This window comes from Momordica charantia (assembly GCF_013281855.1).
Source record: "Momordica charantia cultivar OHB3-1 chromosome 10 unlocalized genomic scaffold, Mcharantia_2.0 BLBB01000010.1, whole genome shotgun sequence".
Classification (NCBI taxonomy): domain Eukaryota; kingdom Viridiplantae; phylum Streptophyta; class Magnoliopsida; order Cucurbitales; family Cucurbitaceae; genus Momordica; species Momordica charantia.
The window spans coordinates 10897050-10918509 of record NW_028275158.1 but is presented as its reverse complement, the minus strand read 5'-3'; the positions used below and the strand labels follow the sequence as shown (position 1 = coordinate 10918509).

At 34.0% G+C, this 21460-nt stretch overlaps 1 non-coding gene across 1 annotated transcript; it reads left to right on the top strand.

Annotated features, from left to right (window-relative positions):
• The first annotated feature begins 19414 nt into the window (after nt 1-19414).
• Nucleotides 19415-19487, top strand: TRNAF-GAA (transfer RNA phenylalanine (anticodon GAA)). Its single transcript has one exon. It is a non-coding gene; the product is annotated as a tRNA-Phe (tRNA).
• The last annotated feature ends 1973 nt before the right edge of the window (nt 19488-21460 follow it).

The window sequence follows — 21460 nt, the reverse complement described above, 5'->3', positions numbered from 1 at the left end:
CGAATTGTCAACCTTCCAAGTATCTAATGAGGTTCACAATCATTTGCCTTGGTGTCTTTAGGCTTATCTCGCACACCCGTAACATAATTCCATATAGATTTTCCACGCAAGAAATTCTTCATAGCATAACTCTAATACGAAAAATTTTTACCACCCAATTGTACACTAATTGACTGGAGAGAATCATCGTTTTGAATCGACATGACGGCAGAATCGAAATTCCCAAATTCTAAAAAAACAGCAGAATCAAATAGATCGAATTTAAATCAAATTCTAACCAAAAAAGACAAACCAGCAAAATTCAAAATTAGAAAAATCACTCATTTACGTGGTCAACATATCCACAGCCGAATTGGAGTTTTCACGTCTGTCATGGTTGATCGAAAATTTAAGCAAAAATAGCATTAACATTTACTACACGGACCTTCAAAATTGAAGCGATTCTTGGGATTTGAATTTTGAAAATTGGATTTCAATTTGGATTTGGCATGCTGATCCCCCAAGTTTTGATTTGGATGTTAGGAGGAAATTGGATTTGAACCAAACTAAAAAGAAGATCCATCCAAAACAATTCAAACCAATATGGATGGAGGCTCTAGTACCATGAAAGCGGAGGAGAAAACAAAGATTGCTTTATTGTAACATAAATTACTTATCGCAAATGTACAAGTCAAGTTTTAATATAGTTGGTAAGTCAATATTGATATCGTCCTCTAGATTGGGTTTCTAGCTCACTCAATTACTATAGATACAACCGCTCAATTTTTTTTAGAGAGTCAAAATCGAATGAAAGAATAGAATCAAAGCAATTAAACATACAATAATAAAGATAGAATCAATGGGTAGAACAGGTCATATGGAATTGATTTCACCAATTGTATCTATGAACCAATTGCTTAATTATCCAAGAATGAATGATCTATTAATTCTATAGGCCAAGAACTCTCCAATCTCAATTGCCTCTCCCAAGCGCAAGCTAATTGTCCTTAATAATTAAAAAATCAATATCTCTATCTAGTTTGTATAATAAGTAAAAGTTTTATTAAATAAGTCTTTTAACAACCTCTAAAGGACTTCTAAATCTTCTGGTCATCAAATCCCTTTAGGAGAGTATATCCTGATGTAGGGTATTGAGTTCAACTTTGGTGAACTTATAAGAAATGAGATACTGAGTTGCTAAGAGAAAATAGTAGGTCCACTTGTTTTTCCTGGACTAATAACTGAGTTATGTTTACAAGCGGGAGTAGAGGTCGATGGTGCGAATGTAGTGACACCCAAGAAGCTGGTCACGTGCCTTAGGAGAGTTCGGGGATATTCGATCGTTCGAGAGGAAAACTCTCACATTACTACCATGGATCCCGAGACCTGAGGAGTGGTAACGATAGAGCAATATGACGAGATTAGGCACAACTACGAGCTTCTTTTGGTTACTCAACGTGCCACATGCGAGTTCCTCAAGAAGAAATAGGGTGATGAAGCACCCTCTTTCCCCAATGAGCTTGCAGCCGACTTACCATCTTCTTCCCATCTTTCTATCGATTCCACCGACGATGAATCTTTAGATGATGATTGGGGGAGTATCTCCCTCTCTTTGTTTTGATATTTGGATCTTGATTTTGTATGTTAGGATGTTTATATTAGTTTACATGTTAGGTTGTGTAGGTTGTTTTTGTTCTTATAGTTTGCATGATAGGTTGTTTAGCTTAGTTTTTGTTCTAGGTTAGTTTTTGGGATGTTGTGTTGTTAGGAATGAGTATATAAGTTGTGTTTTTGCATACGATTAAGTTCAAGCTTGCATTCTTCCTTGTTCTAGCTACTAGCTTGTCCTTAGCTTGTTCAATGTATCTTTTCTAAACTCTCAACATGTTCATCTTATTAATGAAATGATTTCCTTTGTTCTTTGTGTTTGTGTCATATCGATGAGAATTATTAAGGGCATGAATAGGTTAGATTTCCTAGTTTTTATGATCAAGCCATAAGTCATTTTCCACTATTTGTTTTGATTATAAAATTGTGTTATGCTTCTTTTTATTTTGAAACCTCAACTTTTTCATTGTTTTGGAAGTTCTTGTCCTTTTTGTACCAAAATTTTGCATTTCTCAAAATTTCTTTCCTCAGTGAGGACATTGTTTCCCTTAAGTTTGGGGGGAACAGTTTGTCTTTTTGTTTTAGAAAGAAAATGCACGTAATAAAAAGAGTCTTATGCAAAAAAGAGTCATATGTCAAAAAAAATTTTCGAAAAAAGAGTTCAAAAGAAAAAAAAAAAAGTCTTGCGAGAAAATAAGAGTGGGAGAAAGAAAAGAAAAATAAAATTGAGAGAAAGACAAGCTAGAGTGGTAAAGAAACATGAGCGGCAAGAAAACACACTTACTTTTTCGCAAGTCCCCAGTGTAGACATTAATTTTCTTTAATAGGTGGCGTTAGCATCTTGGAGGGTAGTAGCCTACATATTAAGGTGACTTCGTGAAAACCATTGCCGACATCATTTTATGCCAGGTTGCTACCTAACAAGTGTCTATGAGTGGCTATGGTTTGAAATCGATGTTAGTGTGTGTAGAAAACCTCATGGGCTAGTAGCCGGTCCATGTTTCTTTTTTATGTAAAATGTTTTGAATCAAAATGGAAGTGTGCATATTCCTTGGTTGTGAAAGCTTTGTGTTTTAGAAAAGAAGAGGACTTAGAATCATTTTTATTTTCAAAACAATGATGGTTTATGGTTTGTTGGCTTGAGATTAAAGTTAGGACGTCTAGCTTGTGGAGCCTTTCCTGAGACGTATATGATTCATTTACTTGGAATCTTTGGATTGTTGCTCATTCATATTTCTAGCATGTTGATTGTTTTAGATTGATTGATGTTGTTTTTGCTTGAGGACGAGCAAATGGCTAAGTTTCAAAGTGTGTTAGGGTTGACTTTTTACTTCAGAAACATATGTTGGTAGCTCTGTTTGACCACGATTTTGACCCCTTTCCAATCATTATTTGCCAAAACGAATTAAATATTCTTAAAGTAGAACATGCATAGAATATTTCTGCATAAAAATCAAACTATGGTACTTTAGGAAAAATATGAGAAAAAATGCGGTCAAAGTTGGAAGAAAATAACTGTTTTCTATTTTGCTGGAATTGCGCCTAGCGCAATTTTGAAGAACAATTTTGTCAAAACGTGTGTTTTGATTAATGAGGGGCAAGGAGGACATTTCTCATGTGTTTGAATCAAAGTATAACCGTAAATCTTAGTCAAATGGGAGTGGTTAGGTGTATCTCAACTCATTTCCACCCAAAAAGGTGGGAAGTCCAACAACTCCAAGGACCTATATAAGAAAGCCATCCCTCCACTTGCAAATCATCCCTTCCAAGCTTGATTTCAGCTTCATTTACTTTCTCCTTCGTTGTAGAACTCGTTCTTAAGTTTTAGTTTCAAGTTTTAGTTGTTATTTCCTTGTATTTTCGTACTTTATTGCTTTTAATTCAAGTTCTATCATTTGTTCTTTGTTTATTTTGTTATTCTTAAGTTCTTTAGCGAGTTTACACTCCCGTCACACTCAAGACAGAAGTTGGTCAAGCTAGAACTCCTTGTACGGCTCGTTTATTCATTTTAATTCAATGAAAAATACTTTCTTTATGTTTCGTGCATTTTCTTTTCTTTAGAAATGTTCTAAATTATTTATCAACCTCTTTGTGGAATGCCTTAGTCAAAATTATTTGATTTTCAACACGCTCGGGATTTGTCCAGAATTGCACCTGGCACTTTTTTGGGTTGGTTTCTAAAAACTTCCCTTTACGTCTTTTTTCCATTTGCCCACTGGAAACTTGATTTATACACTAAAGTCCAACCCTAAGAATGGTGAGTTAGGTAAAATAATAGGAAACCAATATAGGATGTGACTTAGACATAAGTGCATAAAATATGGTCCTAAACATACGCCCTCTGACCCATAAAACAAATAAGTTGATAAATATTCCCTAGGATTGTAATCACACATAGACATATGATTGTAGGTTACCCTAGCCTCTGCAGTAACCAAAACCGGTATTGAAAGAGTAGAACTCAGATTCCCAAGAAAAGCTAGAATTGCCCCTGGTGCATTTTCCCAACAAAATTTGTTTTCCATGTTTTGCATCAAAACTAAAGTAGGAAACAAAGAGGTTGAGATTTATTAAATTGCTTGATAGTTAAAACCCCAAAACAACAATATTTCATCACTTTTTTCTTCATAAACCACAATTGTATATTTGAACCATTCACTTCACTAAAACTGTTTTGAAAAGCAACAAGTCCCTGAGGATTCGACCTTGGATTACTTTCGAGTATTACTTGTGACCGTGTGTGCTTACACGAGTCTCTAATCTTTTTAAAGGTAGAGAAAGTCCCAACAACACTGTACGAATACTTCTATCTCTTGCCGTTAATCATGGATGGGATATGTTACAATATGACGTAAAAAATGCTTTTCTGCATGGATATCTAGAAGAGAAAATTTATATGGAGATTCCACCAGGGTATGAGCAAGCAGGAAATAAAGTTTGTAAATTGAAAAAAACGTTGTATAGATTAAAACAATCTCCTATGGCATGGATTGGTAGAATTTCTCAGGTTATGAGAAAGATGGGCTATAAACAAAGTCAAGGAGATCACACATTGTTTATAAAACATTCTGCTACAGGGGGAGTAACAGCATTGATTGTTTATGTGGACAATAGTATCATCACTGGCAATGATAATAATGAGCAAGATAAACTGAGAACTTGTTTAATCCAAGAGTTTGAAGTTAAAGAACTGGGAAGATTGAAATATTTTTTTGGGATAGAAGTAGTCTATTCTAAACAAGACATATTCTTATCACAACAGAAATATGTGATTGACTTACTTTCTGGAAACTGGAAAGCTTGGTAGCAAACCAATGGGAAGACCAATTGATCGAAACCATAGACTGTGTGCAGCTAAAGAGAGACATCCAGTAAATAAGGAAACTTACCAGAGGTTAGTTGGAAAATTAATATATCTTTCTCATACAAGACCAGTTGCCTATGTTGTAGGAGTGGTGAGTCAATTTATGCACAGTTCAAAAGAAGTCCACCTTCAATCAGTATATCAGATACTTTACTATTTTAAGAACTCTATTGGAGAGGATTTAAGAAAAGCGAGAAACTCAATCTAGAAGTTTATACATATGCAAATTAGGCATGATCGATAGATGATAGGAAATCAACTTTTGGCTACTATACTTTCTTAGATGGAAACTTAGTGACATGGAGTAGCAAAAAGCAGAATGTAGTTGCAAGATCAAGTTTAGAAGCAGAATTTAGAGCAATGGCATTGGGTATCTGTGAATTACTCTGGATAAAGATTATTTTAGAAGATGTGAAGATTCCATTGGAAGGGCTCATGAAACTTTATTGTGATAACAAGTCTGCCATCAGTATTGCACATAATCTGATTCAACATGATATAACCAAACATGTTGAAGTTGATTGAAGCATGTTGAAGTTGATATACACTTCATAAGAGAGAAGTTAGACAGTGGCCTCATATGTACTCCATTTGTACATACAAACAATCAAATAGCAGATATTCTTACAAAAGGATTGAACAACAACAACTTTGAGCATTTGATTAACAAGCTGGGAATGCAAAATATTCATTCACCAGCTTGAGGGGAGTGTTAAATTATATTTTAAAAGATTCCTATTTTATTTTGGTTAGGGTTTTCTTGTTCTAATATTTAAGTGATTCCCTTTTTATCCTAATAGGTAAGAATTTATTTTTAGTTCTTCTCTGTGACTGCTATTTATATAGCATTGCATCAATTCTTTGAAAGTAATCAAGAAAGAATTATTTTTCTTATCAAATTAACAAGAACATAAGTGAGGCATCTCCAAGCTGAAAGGACGCTAATCCCGAAGCGGAAACGGATCTTGTTCTTGAATTTTTGAGGAACAAAACTACAAAAAAAATAGGAAAATGCAGGGGAAATAACTTACTTTTGAAGAACCTTTCTTCAAATATTCTCCAATGAATCCGTTCACTACCGCCGATCTTCCTTGCTATGTCTCTGATGATGATGTGCTTGTGGGAGCAACAATTTGGAAGCCAAAATGAATTTGACTGAGAGAGAGAATTTTCTTTCTTCTTTCAAGAAAATGCTGGGTATCAAACCTGGGAACACAGTTTTGTTTATGCCCAAAACAAAACTGTGTAACTTCCCCACTCCCCTCCAATTTTGCAGGGGAGTTTTTAATTATATAAATAAATTAATATTAATACAATTAATATTAAAAATGAATAATATGTATAATTAATTAATTAATCCTGTTAATTAATTAATTATTAATCTAATTAACAATTAATTAAATATATATACATTAATAAATAATTAACATTAAATTATTTATTACTAATATAGAATCATATTCTAAAGCATTTCACTTGTATAACCAGCTATAGTTGTAATGTACATCTTATGCACATTATTTTTAGCCTATAGTTTTAATATGAATCTCATTCATATAAATTTTTATTTGAATCTCATTCAAATAATTTCTCTAGTTATTAATTTTGAATCTATATCCAAAATTAATATATAATAACATATAACGTGTCAATATACATTATATACACTCCCTTATGTAATCTGAACATTTCAAATTATTTCATAATTATTGATCCTCGTTTTACCCGTTGTGAGCTAGCAAGAGGACCTAATGGATATACCGATCAGAAGCTCCAACAATACGAGATTAATCGATCAAACTCATTAACCGAGTTAATCAACATTCATTAACTACGGGTCACTCCACTAAAGACCCGCAGCTACACTCTTCTCACTGCAGAATGTTTTCGTGTTCACGAATATACGACCATTAATGGCAAGTCAATCCTTTACGAGTGCTCGTAACTCAAACTGGATAAAATTACCGATTTACCCCTGAGTTACATCTTACTCCTTAAATACCACTGCTTCTCTAATGAACAACCTGGTTATGGTCCAACAGATAACCGAAAGTCCCTCTCGGGCCAGTGAAAGGGTGGGGACCCTTGTTCGTCCCTGAGTCAGCATTTAAGAGAACACTCATCTACTCCCCGAAAGTCAGGGAGGAGTGAATTTCACCTCGTGAAGTTATGTTCCCAGCTCCCCACTCGGTCTCGTCCCCAAAATGATAGGAATATTGAGTCGGCGACTCGAGCCACTCTCACTCATATAGATCAAAGAACAAGCTCTCACGGGTAGGGGTCCATAACTCACTCGGGATTGAGAATGAGATGTCTTGTCATCCTATGAAATAGCAATCTGTTAGTCAACGGCGTTACATCTAAAGATCGGCTATTTTGTGGTCCGGTCTTATACAAACTCATTGTATAGGATACCATCACTCACATGTCTCCACACGTGACGGCGATACAAACTCATTGGATCGGGTCGTCTGTAACATTTACAAAGTGGGCCGTATCCATAGTGTTGTCATGATAAGGTACCTAGCCTTATCCATATACTATAGACTCTTTAGGTTATTCCTGAGATATTATCATTTGTATATCAAGAGTATATCAAATATATACCCAGTATATATATTGTCCCGGTTACATGATAATAACCTTGGATGTTTAGTTTATTGGATTTAGACAATGCAATGCAATGAATTCAACAACAAATTGATTCAATAAAACTTTATTGAATATAAATTTGTAATTACAAACTACGAGTCTAGGGCAACACATCCAACACAAAGCACAACGGCCAAGGATACAAACTAGGAAATATATTTATGATAAAATCATAGAAAGGATATTGCTTGATTTTAGGCAATCTTCCTATTCCTTGATTTTTTTGTCTAATTATGTTTATTTCCTTCTGTATATCATACATTTTTCCTTTTGTATACAATTACTGTAACTCTATGTGATTATAAAAGGAATACAAACTTTCTATTGCCATTCATTAAAGGGCAGAGAGTTATTCTCCATACTCCAAATCTTCTCTTGGTATCAGAGCTACATCGCTCACGCATCTCTTCTTCCAAGTTTCTGTCATGGCTAACATAGAAGAAAGCCTCATGTTTGGAAATACAAACACCAGTAAATCAAACTCACAAATTCAATCGGTCATGAACCAAAGTGCCACCGGTCTCGCCATGCTGCAAAACAGCAGCCATCAATACTCTTAACTTCAACAATCTACTCTGCTCCTCCTTGAATTTGAAGCTTGACGAGGGTAATTATCTCCTTTGGAAATCCACAGTTAAATCATTATTAAGGGGACAACATCTCGAAGGTTTTGTACTAGGCACAAAGATTTAGCCATCATAATTTATTCTAGTAGAAGAATAGTCAAAATTACTGATCTCCAATCCAACATATGAAGAATTGATAGTAAAGGACCAATCACTTCTCGGATGACTCCTTAGTTCGATGCAACCGACCATTGCAAGCTCCTTTTTGGACTAACTTCGGCCTTTGAAGTATGGAAAGACGTGGAAGAATATTTTGGTATCGTACACACCTCGCGAATCAATCAACTACGATACACCCTTCAACACACCGAGAAGGAATCCATAAAAATGGGAGAGTGCCTTGGTCAAATGAGGCAAGTAACGCCAATATGAACGTAGCAGATGAATCTATCTCTATTAAAGAACTCATTTCTTACATTATATCTAGACTTGAGGCTGAATACCTTTCGATCACTTGCCTAATTAATTACAAAAATCATTGGACTTGATCAGAATTTCATGCCACCATGCTAGCCTTCGAATCTCAACTAGAGCATCTCAATATTATTACAAAAAGCATTGATCCCTCAAATCCTTCTGCAAACATGGCTATAAGCAAATTTTAAAGGACATGGAAACACTAGAGGAATGAATACTTCCGGAAACTACAATCGAGGTGGAAGAAACACAAAAAGAAGAGGAGGCTGATCCAATAACTCGAAGCCCACATGTCAAGTATGTGAAAAATATGGTCATTCTGCAGCCTATTGTTATCAGCATTTTGAAAAAGAGTACATAGGTTCAAGTAACTAGCAGAACAATGGAGGAAATAGCAATATGAGCACCTATATTGCAACACCCGAAGTGGTAGCAAATCCCATGTGGTATGCAGATTCGGGAGCAACAAACCATAGCACCCCTGAGCTTGGAAACCTGAATCAAAGGAACGAGAATAATGGTAACAAATCTCTTGTTGTAGGTAATGGTGATCTGTTAAAAATTGAGCATGTAGGACATTCTATTATTTCCTCCAAATCAAATCCAAAGACCATGTTGCATTTACAAAACCTACTTCATGTCCCTGATCTAACCAAAAGTTTACTTTCTATATCTAAACTTACTAAAGATAACCATGTGTTTGTTGAATTTCACTCTGATAAGTGTTTTGTCAAGGACAAGGACACCAAGAGGGTGCTGCTAGAAGGGAAGGTTGAAAATGGTCTCTATCACTTGAAACAAACTAGCTATTATGATCAAAATAAAAGGAGAAGGCAATCCTACTGTAGTGACAAACTTGAAGCAAGAAGTATTATATGTTTTCTTTATAAAATAGAGTCAGTCCATAATATTTGGCATAAACGAATGGGACATCTATCTCATGGGGTTCTATGTCAAATTTTAAAGTCTTGTAATTCCAATGTGGAGATTAATGAGAAATCCTCCTTCTGTAATGCTTGTCAATTAGGTAAATCTCATTCCCTTCTTTTTTTTCTTCTTCAAATTCTCGTGCCAAGAAACCTCTAGATCTAATCCACACTGATCTTTGGGGTCTTGCACCACATCACTCAGAGATATAATAAATCTTTTCATTGATAGCCTTAGATACATTCATTCCATTGATTCTTAGTTTTGGGGTTGAAAAAGCTCGTCGATTCTTCCCTTCGTTCCTTTTGTTGTAAAAATCATCCCACCGGAGCATGTGAACTTGAGGTGGGGGCTCAATCTCGTTTCCTCGATTCCAATCATGTCTCTACCATCCGTTTCTCCACCTGGGAATAGATTGTAGTGAATTGTGGGAGTTTCTAAGGAAAGCTATCTTTCAAAGTAAAATCTTCGCGAGGAGTTAACGACCGGACGTGCTGCAACCTAGGGACAACTAAAGTCCCTCAAACTCAATCAATATCAACATGTTGTGACCGGTTAGGCTTGGTTGATTTTGTCAGAAAAGAAAGTAGGTAAATGAAAGATATCGCTTTCATATATCATTTATGGATAATTTCACTCGTTTCACTCACATATATCCTCTCAAACACAAAGGAGAATCCTTCACTTCATTCTTGGAATATAAGAGCCTAGTCAAAAATCAATTCAACTCAAAAATTAAAGTACTACGGGTTGACTGGAGATGAGAGTTTAGACATTTTGTTCCTCGTCTTTCTAAATTCGGCATCATTTTTCAACACCCTTGTCCACATACAAGTGCCCAAAATGGTAAGAGTTCAAAGAAAACACCGCCACAACGTGGAAATGGAACTCACCTTACTTGCTCAAGCCTCCATGCCCCTTACCTACTCGTGGAACGTTTTCTCCATGGCTGTTTTCCTCATCAATAGGCTCCCTACACCTATCCTTGCTCACAAGTCCCCGTATCAATTAACTTTTGGTTAACCTCCTGATTATAAACTCCTCAAAGTCTTCGGATCCACATGCTTTCTTTGTACCTAATCAAGCCCGCAAGTTTGAGATCCATTCTTACAAATATGTGTTTATAGGATTTAGTGATGTCCGTAAAGGATATAAATGCCTCAGTCCAACTGGTCGAATATACTTTTCTACAAATGTTGTGTTTAATAAAGCTGAATTTCCTTTGTAAACATCTTTCTTCAATCAAAATTATCTCCACAACCTTCTCCACCATCTTCCATAATTTATTTTCCTCAATATCTTGATGTTCATCCTTCCAGATCACATGTTCCACCTAAAAATGACAGCCATCAGCAAGTGATTATTCCACCCACCTTCCACTTTCACGGGGGCCAACCTGATTCGGCACCTACACTCAACACTTCAAGTATGTCTTCTAATGCTTACACCTCACAAAACACACCAACACCCATATGTAGCTCTTCTGCCATAATCCCACTTAATCTCATTTCTATACCAGAGCATGCCATTGTCCAAAATTTTTATTCCTCACCACCTTCTTAAGTTTTCTTACCATCATAAGCACATAATCTACCACCTCCCTCCTCTATTCTTTTAAAACCACCAAGCACCACAAACATCCAACCCATGCGAACTAGAAGTAAACATGGAATCTTCAAGCCCAAGCCAACTCAACCAAAGCTACTACCCCTCTTCACTTCTCATGCTCAATTCCATCAGATCCCATTAAGCTATCAACAATATAAAGCTCGACTTGTTGAAAACAGATTTCATCAACAACCCAGCATTGATTTTAGCAAGACCTTTAGCCCTGTCTCAAAGGTATCAACAATTGGCATCATCTTGTCTACTGCGGTTCAATTTGGGTGGCCTATCCAACAACTGGATGTCAACAACGCCTTCTTGCAATGATTTTCTTCATGAAAATGTCTATAGTCTATATACAATAGCCAGCTGACTATGAAAGCATCTAGATTCCTCCTCATGTTTGTAACTTACATGAAGCAATTAGGCTTAAAACAAGAACCATAAGCATGGTATGATCATTTGAGACATTTTCTACTTAGATGGAAGTTTAATAATTCAAAAGCGGTTACTTCCTTATTTTATTATCATCACGGATCTCATACATTGCTTGTTTTAACTTATATCGATGATTTTCTCATAATTGGCAGCAGTATGAAGCTTATTACATCATTCATCAAAACTCTCAATGGCTAATTCTCACTCAAAGATTTTGGACCAATCCACTATTTTCTTGGAATTCAAATATGCAGAACACCAAGAGGTGTCTTTCTCAATCAAATCAAATACATTGCTTAGCTCCTTCAAAATTTTGAACTTCAAAACATCAAGCCTAGTGCCACTCCAGCAATTGTCAGCACTACACTCTCTGCATTCTCTGGAGAACCTTTGACCGATCCAACGCTATATACGTGTGCCATTGGGGCCCTACAATACCTAACAAACACATGGCCGAATATCTCATTCATTATCAATTGTTTAAGCCAATTTCTCCTGATGTCTTTTGCAATCTTAAAGGCACCATTTACCATGGACTCCATCTTAAACTAGCATCAAATCTAAATCTTACAACTTTTTGTGACGTTGATTGGGCTTCTAATCCAGATGATTGACGCTTTGTCTCATCATATTGTGATTTTCTAGGGTCCTCTAAAAGCCAAATTACCATCTCGCGATCTAGCACTTAGGTAGAATATCGATCTCTTGCTAATGCCACCGCTGAAGTTCTATGGATTTCCTCTCTTTTCAAGGAACTTCGGCTCATGCCTGAGCATAGTTCGGTTATATGGTGTGACCCCCAAAGTTTTATTGGCCTTGCAAAAAATGCAGTTTTTCATGCTGATCTAACCATATCAAACTTAATATCCACTTCGTTGGGGAGAAGATCGCGTGTAAACAAATTGATGTTCGGTACATTACATATAATCAACTTGCTAATTGTCTCACCAAATCTATACAGACACCACGCCTTTGTGATCTATAGTCCAAACTCGGGATAATATCCTGACCCCTTCGTTTCAGGGGGCCGAGGATATCAGAACACATGGTGAGACATGTCCAAGCACAACAGTTAACAACACAAACTAGGAAATATATTTATGAGAAAATCATAGAAAGAATATTGCTTGATTTTAGGAAATCTTTCTAGTTCTTGATTTCTCGTCTAATTATATGTTTATTTCCTTCTATATTTTATACCTTTTCCTTTTGTATCCAATTATTGAAACTGTATGTGATTAGCTCGCTATTGCCATTCATAAGGCTGGAGAGTTATTCTCCCCAAATCTTCTGTCATCATACTATTTTAATGTGTTAAGAGCATTTAAAGTCATATGTTGATTGTTCACCTGCTTTATCAGCCCACCTTTCTTAACATATTCTCCAAGTCGTCTCTTCTTGGTTAGAACATCCTTAAAAAGTTTCACATAATCGAACATTTGCTCAAGTGCTTCCGCTAATAGAATATTGATGTGAAGTCGCTTGAGTACATCTACAAATTTCTTGAACTTGATTTTTTTTATTCTTTTTGTTGAATATTTGTAGATATTGGAGGTATAGGTCTCTGTTGCGTCCATGCAACCGTGTTGACAACACATGCAAGTATACACGAAATTTGTCAATTGTAGCACGAAACGAGGTCGAATCCACAGGGACTTTGGATTATATTCTAAACTGTGTTCGCAGATACCAAAAATATAAAAACAAGAAAATATAGATTATTGTGTTATATGCAAAAAAAAAAAATATATCATAAACAAAACAGTAAACGATCTCACAGCAGACACACTTCAAAAAGTTGATAACATAAAGAAGTTACAGCACTGAACAGCAAAAATAGGGATTAACAGATATGGAAAAGTGGGGGAGACAATATAACAAGTTTTCACTGACTTTTCAACATACCCTCTATCAAGACAACATTCATTAGTGCTCAACTCGACCTGGTTCCCTTTCAAGACACCCAAACATGGATATCCACAACTCCCATTGTTAGGTTTCCAAGCAATATACACAAGTTCTAAGCATGATTAGGGGACCTCATTCCTAAGCACCCATAAATTACTAGAAAAAAGTAACTAATCACAATCAAAGCAAGTCAGCTACCAGTAAGCCCTCCTGGGTCAATAGAGACGCTGGCATATAAAATAGAGTGGCCAACAATGTTAGGTAAGATTTAAGAAATAAATACAGCACTATTTAATAACAAATGAAATCAGCTAGAGGTTTGGTTGCTTATCAGCTACAGCATGTAAATCTCTCCCGAAATGGGGTGTAGTTCATGGAGAAAGAAGAAAATACAATGGGTAAAAGAAGAAGACAACCCGACAAGAAAGGAGAATAAAACCGAGGATGGAGATGACAGCTCGAAGCAGCAGTCGAATATCCTCCTCTGTCGTCAACTCTCCCCTCGAAAATGGAGACATTCTTCCTCCTTGTCGTTTTAGCTCTCAAAAGTGTGTCTCTATTAGGATCTGTTTGTGTCGGCTAGGGTTAACTGTCCCTTTTACATCAGGTCCCAATTTTAAGGCACCCAGCTGCAGGTTGTACGGACATGGTAAATTCTCGTGTCTGGATTGTTAACTGCGCAGTAAATCCATGCTCCAGCGTTGCTTCGCTCCAACTTTCGTCTGCTCTGCCTTGCAAATGCTTCATCCACTCTTCTCTAGGCTTGGCATTCTCTTCATGCTTTGTCTTCTTTTCCTAAACTTGTGCATTTAAGCCAAAAATAAGAGAATTTAGCGCAATTTTTAGCCAATGCATTCAAGACCTGGGACTTTTAGCTCGAACTTTACTTTCTAATATTGTCTATGATAATTAATAGTTAAAATGGACACACTTTGACAATTCTTTGCACATAAACACCCAACTATACACTAAAATAACTCTCTTTTGGAGAGTTATCAGTCTCACGGTTAGAGTGGCCTCAAGTTCCTATGAAATTCTAGAACTACTTTTTTCAGTTCCAACATGCATTATCAATTCCTATGAATATTGATATGCAGTCTCCTCTAAATTTGATCATGTTGTTTACACAACTTATTCTTTTCTGTTTCTCAACGTCTTTTAACTTCTTGCATAGAAATTGGATTAGATTTCACTCTAGTAGATGTATTAGCAACTTCTAAATATTTCTCTCGCTTCTTAAAGTGTTTGCCTTACAATTTGGTTTTTTCATTCTTTCTTTAGTATCTCCTTTTTACTAGGAAATGTCCATTGAGACCGATTCTTTAACTCATTAGCTAGTTGCCACATTTGAATCTCAAAGTTACGCAAGAAAAAGCTGCCTTGACGAGAGCCTGGCTAACAATGGATACACAAAAATCATTCATCTACCAAAGATGGAATCAAAAACAAGCAAGGAAAGGTGTCACCGGTGAAGACGGAACGAAGAAACTCAAAACGAGAGAGGAACAAACTAAATCAACAACGAACCGGCAAACAAACCAACTTTTTCTTCTTCTTCGGCTCTTGCACAGTTCCTTCAACAAAAGAAGTTCTCCCTCTCTTCTTCTTCTTCGCACCCACACTGAAGCTCCCAAAATCCTTTTTTTTTTTTTTTTTTGTCTCTGTTCTTCAGCTGAGACCGAAACACACACCAGAAAAGAAAATCCAAACTTGTCCAACAAGCTTTACATATTTCTATGTTTTATTTTATTTTACTTTTCTTTTCTTTTCAATAAATCAAAACTTGTCTATAAACAAATAGGCTAAAAGTAATGGGGCGCTTACGTATGTCGGGACCCACCCAACAAAAATAACTCAATGGTGCAGTGGAAAGATGGGCCAAACCCCCCGACAGGAATCCTAGAAGCTACTATATATATTATTTTTATTTGTTTATATTGCACATATATATGATTTCCTTATATCAATATGTCAATTTTTTCAAAAAGATTTTTCTTCGAATGCAATCTCTACCATTTCTAATCTAATTATTGCCACCAATTTTATTTCATTAAAAGAAAAAATCAAAACTTTTTTTTTTAATTTTTATGTTGTCATTATATATATCTTTTCTGTAAATTATAGTATCTATATCTTTTATTTATTAACTATAATCATCTAATTTTTGTCGATTCGATTGTTTTTATTATATATAATTTTGAATTTGAGTTTTACAAATTCTAAAGAAGTCGTCAATTTGGAGATTAATGGTCTAAATTATACTTTTTCTTCAACTTCTATGAATTTGAGGTTATTTTGAATATAATAAGGTACCAAAAATATATATTAATAGTCAGTAAAAAAATCTCTCAAGACAAAAATTCTGTATCTGTCAAGTCCCTTTGATAAAAAATCTGGATTGGCCACTATATATTAGTATGGATTAAAATCAAGGTGAAATTAGTTTGTTTGGCATAAGTTCTTAAAATCGATTTTCAATAACTGAGCTACCTTGCCTTGAGACAACACTTCTATCGGGTTAAGTCTATATAAATTTTACAATAGTGGGTTAAACTAATAAAAAAAAACAAATATAAATCAGGTTGTTTAAAAAAAATTAAAATTAAAATTAAAATTAAAAAACATAATAATTAATATCATAGAAATAAAAGTTATTATCTTCTATGGACATTAATAAATAGGGGCAATTGCAAACATGATAAAAAAAATTAGCAAATTAGCAACCACATTTAGTTTTATCAAATAAAACACTTAAAAAAAAAAGAGGAGGTCCAATTTTAAAATGACAACTTTATCCAAATGAATATACATCTGTAATATATCTATAATATATTTCTAATATATGTGTAATACATCTGACTACTAATATATGTATGTGATATACTACTGATATGAGTGTCTGATATACTACTGATATGAGTCTCTGATATACTACTTATATAAGTGAAAATTTGTGTTATATTAGAAATTTTTAAAAAATAAGTGATATATTTTGAAATATATAAAAGATTTTTGCTACCCACCACAATTTTCCGCATAAATTCAATAAGGTGTATTGACCTAACTTCGGTGGAAATTATTGAAGTATGGTGGAATAAGAACACGTTTCGAGTCTAAAGCTATTAGTTTTTTCCTTTTGTTAGTGAATCCGTCAAAAACAAGTGCTATCAAAGTCATCCTTTCCTTCCCTTTTTATTTATTTTTTGTTAAAAAATACTTTTCGTAACTGTTCTTTTAGCTTGTAATGATTTAGTCCCTCAACTTTAGCTTGTAACGATTTAGTCTCTATATTTTCAAATTTATTACAATTTGGTCTTCAAACTATATACTATTTAACAATTTAGTCCCTATAGTTTTAAATTTGTAACGATTTAGTCTCTAGCTATTGTGAAAAATTTTGTTAAATTTCTTATAAACTTAAGTCGATAAACTGATCAATGAACAAATGAGTCTATAAATTACAAAGACTAAATCATTATAAGATAAAAATCGATGCTTAATTTTGAAAAAAAAAATTACAGTAGGAACTAAATTGTTACAAATTATAAACTATATGGACTATTTTGTTACATGCTAAAATTCATCAACTAAATTGTTGTCAATTTAAAAAATACAAGAATTAAATCGTTACAAACTAAAGTTCAAGTACTAAATTGTTATTTTAGCAAACGTAAAGAGACTAAATGTGTTTTTTTACCTTTTTTGGTTCAATATGCTCTACAACGAAATAATTAAAAGCAAGGGGTGCTCGCAAAAGTAGCAAAATTTGAGAAAGCAAAATTTGAATATATCCTTAATGAATATGGAGCCCACACAATGATATACTTGATATTACCAATGATATGTCTTATATATACACTTAATTTGATATACGTGATTGTGAGTGTCAATATACTAATAATATATTTGATATACCTAATAAGAGTGTTGATATATCAATGATATATCTAATAATATTACTTCCTTTACTATGTTCAGTTTTTTTTTCTATTATTATTATTATTTTTTAGAAGTACTATGTTCAGATTTTATTATTCAATTGCGTTGTGTTGTTCAGTTTTTATTATTCAATTGTGTTGTGTTATTTTTATATTTTTTTAGTGAAATGTCTGTCTTTTATAATATAAATCTTGATATATTGAATGAATCAATAAAACAACGATATATTTGATTATAAGTAATGATATATCAATGATACACACATGATATATACCATAATTTATGCCATGGATTACATTTAGTGTGGGTAAGGGATAGTTCGAGTTAATTATATATGATACATGTATATCTTTTATGCCCTTAAGACAGTTACATACATAGTTTAGGAGTGTAATAGGACTTGAACCGAACCAAAAACTGAACCGAATCCACGGTTTAGTTATGATAGATTCGATTCTGGTCCAAAACAAGTTTACCCTACCTTGTGTCATCCCCCTCCCCTTTCTTTCATGGTTGTTCCCTTTTCTCCCTCCCTCTCTCCAAGGCGGCAACAAAAGGGATTGGTTGCGGCAGCGAAACTGATCGATGGCGGCTACGATAGAGATTAATGGCGATGGTGGCAAAAAAGATCCATGGCGGCGGCGATGAGGTGTCGAAACAGATCAACGGCATCTCCCCTTTTTTCCGTCTCTTGTTTTGATTTTGAAGATGGGTTTTGATGGAGGTCTCTATTTTTTATTTTGAAGATAAATTTTGATGGGGAGGTAGATTTTGATTTTATAAGTTGGAAGGTCCGTTATAATCTTTTTTTTTTTTTTCGAATTTCAATTCAATTCAATTTCAAGTAGAAATTAAGGAGGATGTGAGAGAAAGAAAGAGAGGGAGAAAGAAAGAGAGGGAAAGGAACAAGAATAGTTTTCTCACGTCAAAGCGAGCAGTAATTGGCATATATCTATCACCAAACGGTTTTGAGAGACGACTAAAAGAAAATTTATATATATTTTTGTGGCTAAGGAAGGAAATAAGGGTTTTGTGAGGAGGAGAAAAAAAGGAAACTCGGGTCGGTTTCAAATCGAATAGATTCGGATTAGTTCGATTTTGTTCGAAACTTGACCCGAGCCGACCCGATTACACCTCTAATATACCTACGTTTTATAATATTTGATTTGTTTTTTCAAGTATTGTTGATGTTATTTCTGAAAGTCTTCATTGAATAATTAAAGAGATTTGATAGAGTTGAGAATGAAGCTTTGTATATTGACTGGGTCTATTAATTTAGTTATAATGTAATTTTTGTACTTTTTGGACTTAAATAATTTTGTAAAAACAATTTGTTAAGTATACATTTTGTTTAATATAAATGCAAAATTATTTTTAGCTAGCCTTCAAAAGATATTAAGGTTTAAGGTTGCATGCAATTTGAGTAAATGTAAATTATATATTCTTTTTTATAAAAGAAAAAAAAAACACTTTTCTCAATAATGCGTCCAAAACGTTGGCATAAACCCATAACCCATAACAAGCTGCTTTAACCTAGCTAAATCCAGAAACAAAACCCAATTAAAATTGAGAGAGAGAGAAAAAAAACAAAATAGGAAAAGCATATAAGATAGAGCATATATATATGCATACCAAAAGAAATGCAGGTGTTTGAATGGGATGAACGTGATGGAAGTATTTTTACTAAAAGCACTTAATGAAGTGGAAATTGGTGGACACAAGGTGGAAGTAGCGTGAAGTGAGTAAATTTGGCGAATGTGGGATGATTGGAAGTAACCAAAAATGTCGTTGCTTCCAATTTCAATTACAAAGAGAGATTTGGATGCACGTGTCTTCGCCCCCATTGGCTCCCAACTCCTTCACCAGCACGTCGATGTATACGGACCCGTAGGACGGTACTTGTTCTGCCAGTAATATTCATATATTTTAAAAATTACTCATCATACAGTCAGCGGGGATAGCTCAGTTGGGAGAGCGTCAGACTGAAGATCTGAAGGTCGCGTGTTCGATCCACGCTCACCGCATTTTTCCCTCTTTTTTCTTCCTTTTCTAAAAAGTCATTGGGCCCTTATCTTTTTTCTTTTCTAAAAAGTCATTGGGCCCATATCTTTGGGCTTGGGCCCACCGCTACGGACACGTGTGTAGGCGGCTTTTTTTTTTTTTTTTTTTTTTCCTTCTTCTTTAGAATCCATTATTTCATACCTATATTATTTTTATGTTAAGTTTAAAGACTCTAAACTACATTTTAAGTATCATATTTTACAGTTTTAATCTTCCAAGGTTTATTTACGATCTTTTTGCATCCTCAACTTTTTAATATTCTATTAAATAGGTTTCCAAAATGGAATTGTCCTGGGAGTACAATAAAATTTATCCGGTTAAGTTTCTACTAAATAATTAATGATAAAAGGATTAAATGATTTTTTTTATCCAAAAGTCCAAACATTAAAACAAGTTTAGGAACAAACAAAAAAGGAATAAACATGAGATGGAGTTAAAAGAACCAAAATAGATTTTAAATTTTAAAAAAACAAAATACTAATTTACTAATTTAGTGTTTATCATTGAGATTTAAGATTGGATTTTTACAGTTTTAAAATATTTTTTTAATAAGAAAACAAGCTTTCATGGAGAGGAGTGAAAAAATATATATAGAGGTTTAATATACTACTTATAGTTTAGGTTTAGTTTCAATTTATTTCTAATGGTTTTAATAATGTCAATTTGGTCTTTATTATTTTAGATTCAACTTATCTTTCTAAAACCAGCTTACCTATGAAAAACTCCCACCCATTTTTTCCTATTTTTAACTTACATAAGACAAGTTGCTCTAATATTAGACATACATTTTATAATTCTTTAAATGCACCTGAGATTTTGAGAATACTTTTTTTAATAATTCCTTAGACAAAAGTTTGTTACAAGGTAACAATTACAACATTCTGTCTAAATTAAGGGAAATAATTCAAATCTAAGAGGGACGAAACTGAAAGTTTAGGTTAAAAATTAACATTTTCTTTCCTATTTTTTAAGTATCTTAAATAAAAGAATTGGGAAGGGTTGGTCGTCCTCCATTAAATCTCTCCTTAATTTAATTTACGTTTGTGCTTTTCAGAAGATTTAGGTTGGTGCATCAAATAAAGACCCATATTAATTTACCGGATTTTTTTTAATAATGTTATTTAATAAACTTATTTTTAAAATAATACTATTTTAATAAAAAAACGAAAATAATACAACTATACAAACTTATTCCAGAAATAATGCTGGAATAACGTTGGTGGGACTTAATCGTTTCTTGAAAAAACGACCAATATATGTGGCACCACAGTAACGCCACGTCTAATTTTTTTTTCAATACAAGTATAGCTGATGATGACCATACAACCGCGAACGATGGTCGCGTCTTAAAGAAATGACCATCGTCTACAAATGATCATCTCTTACCCTACCCCACTATCTTATTCTTTACCTCACTTGTGCCCCACCCCATTGTTTTTCAAATCCGTCACTGCCTCCTCCGCTGCCGCTCCACGTCGCCGTCGTTGCTGTCGTGCGTCTATTGTCATTTGTCCTCTTCCGCCGTACAGTGCCAATATGTAGTGCTGCCTTTTTTTTTATTTTTATTTTTTTATATAACCTAAATCTTGGGACCACTACTTTATCGGGATAAGGTATTTACATTTTCTCTTTTATTTTTTTATCAATTTTCTATTTTATTTTTTATTACTTTAATATTGGTGAATGTAAACTAATTAGTGTTGGTAGATATAATTGTTATTTAATATCTCTTTTATTTTATTAGTTTATATGTCATTATAATTCTTTTATTAAATTTAATTAGGAAATTATAAGATTATACGTTACATTTTGATATTATACTTAAAATTAGTTTATTTGATGAAGTAAAAAAAATAGTTTATTTGATTAGTGTAGTTAGATTTAATTACAAACTTAATTGAATATCTTTTTTTTTTCAATTTAGGGTTTAAATGGC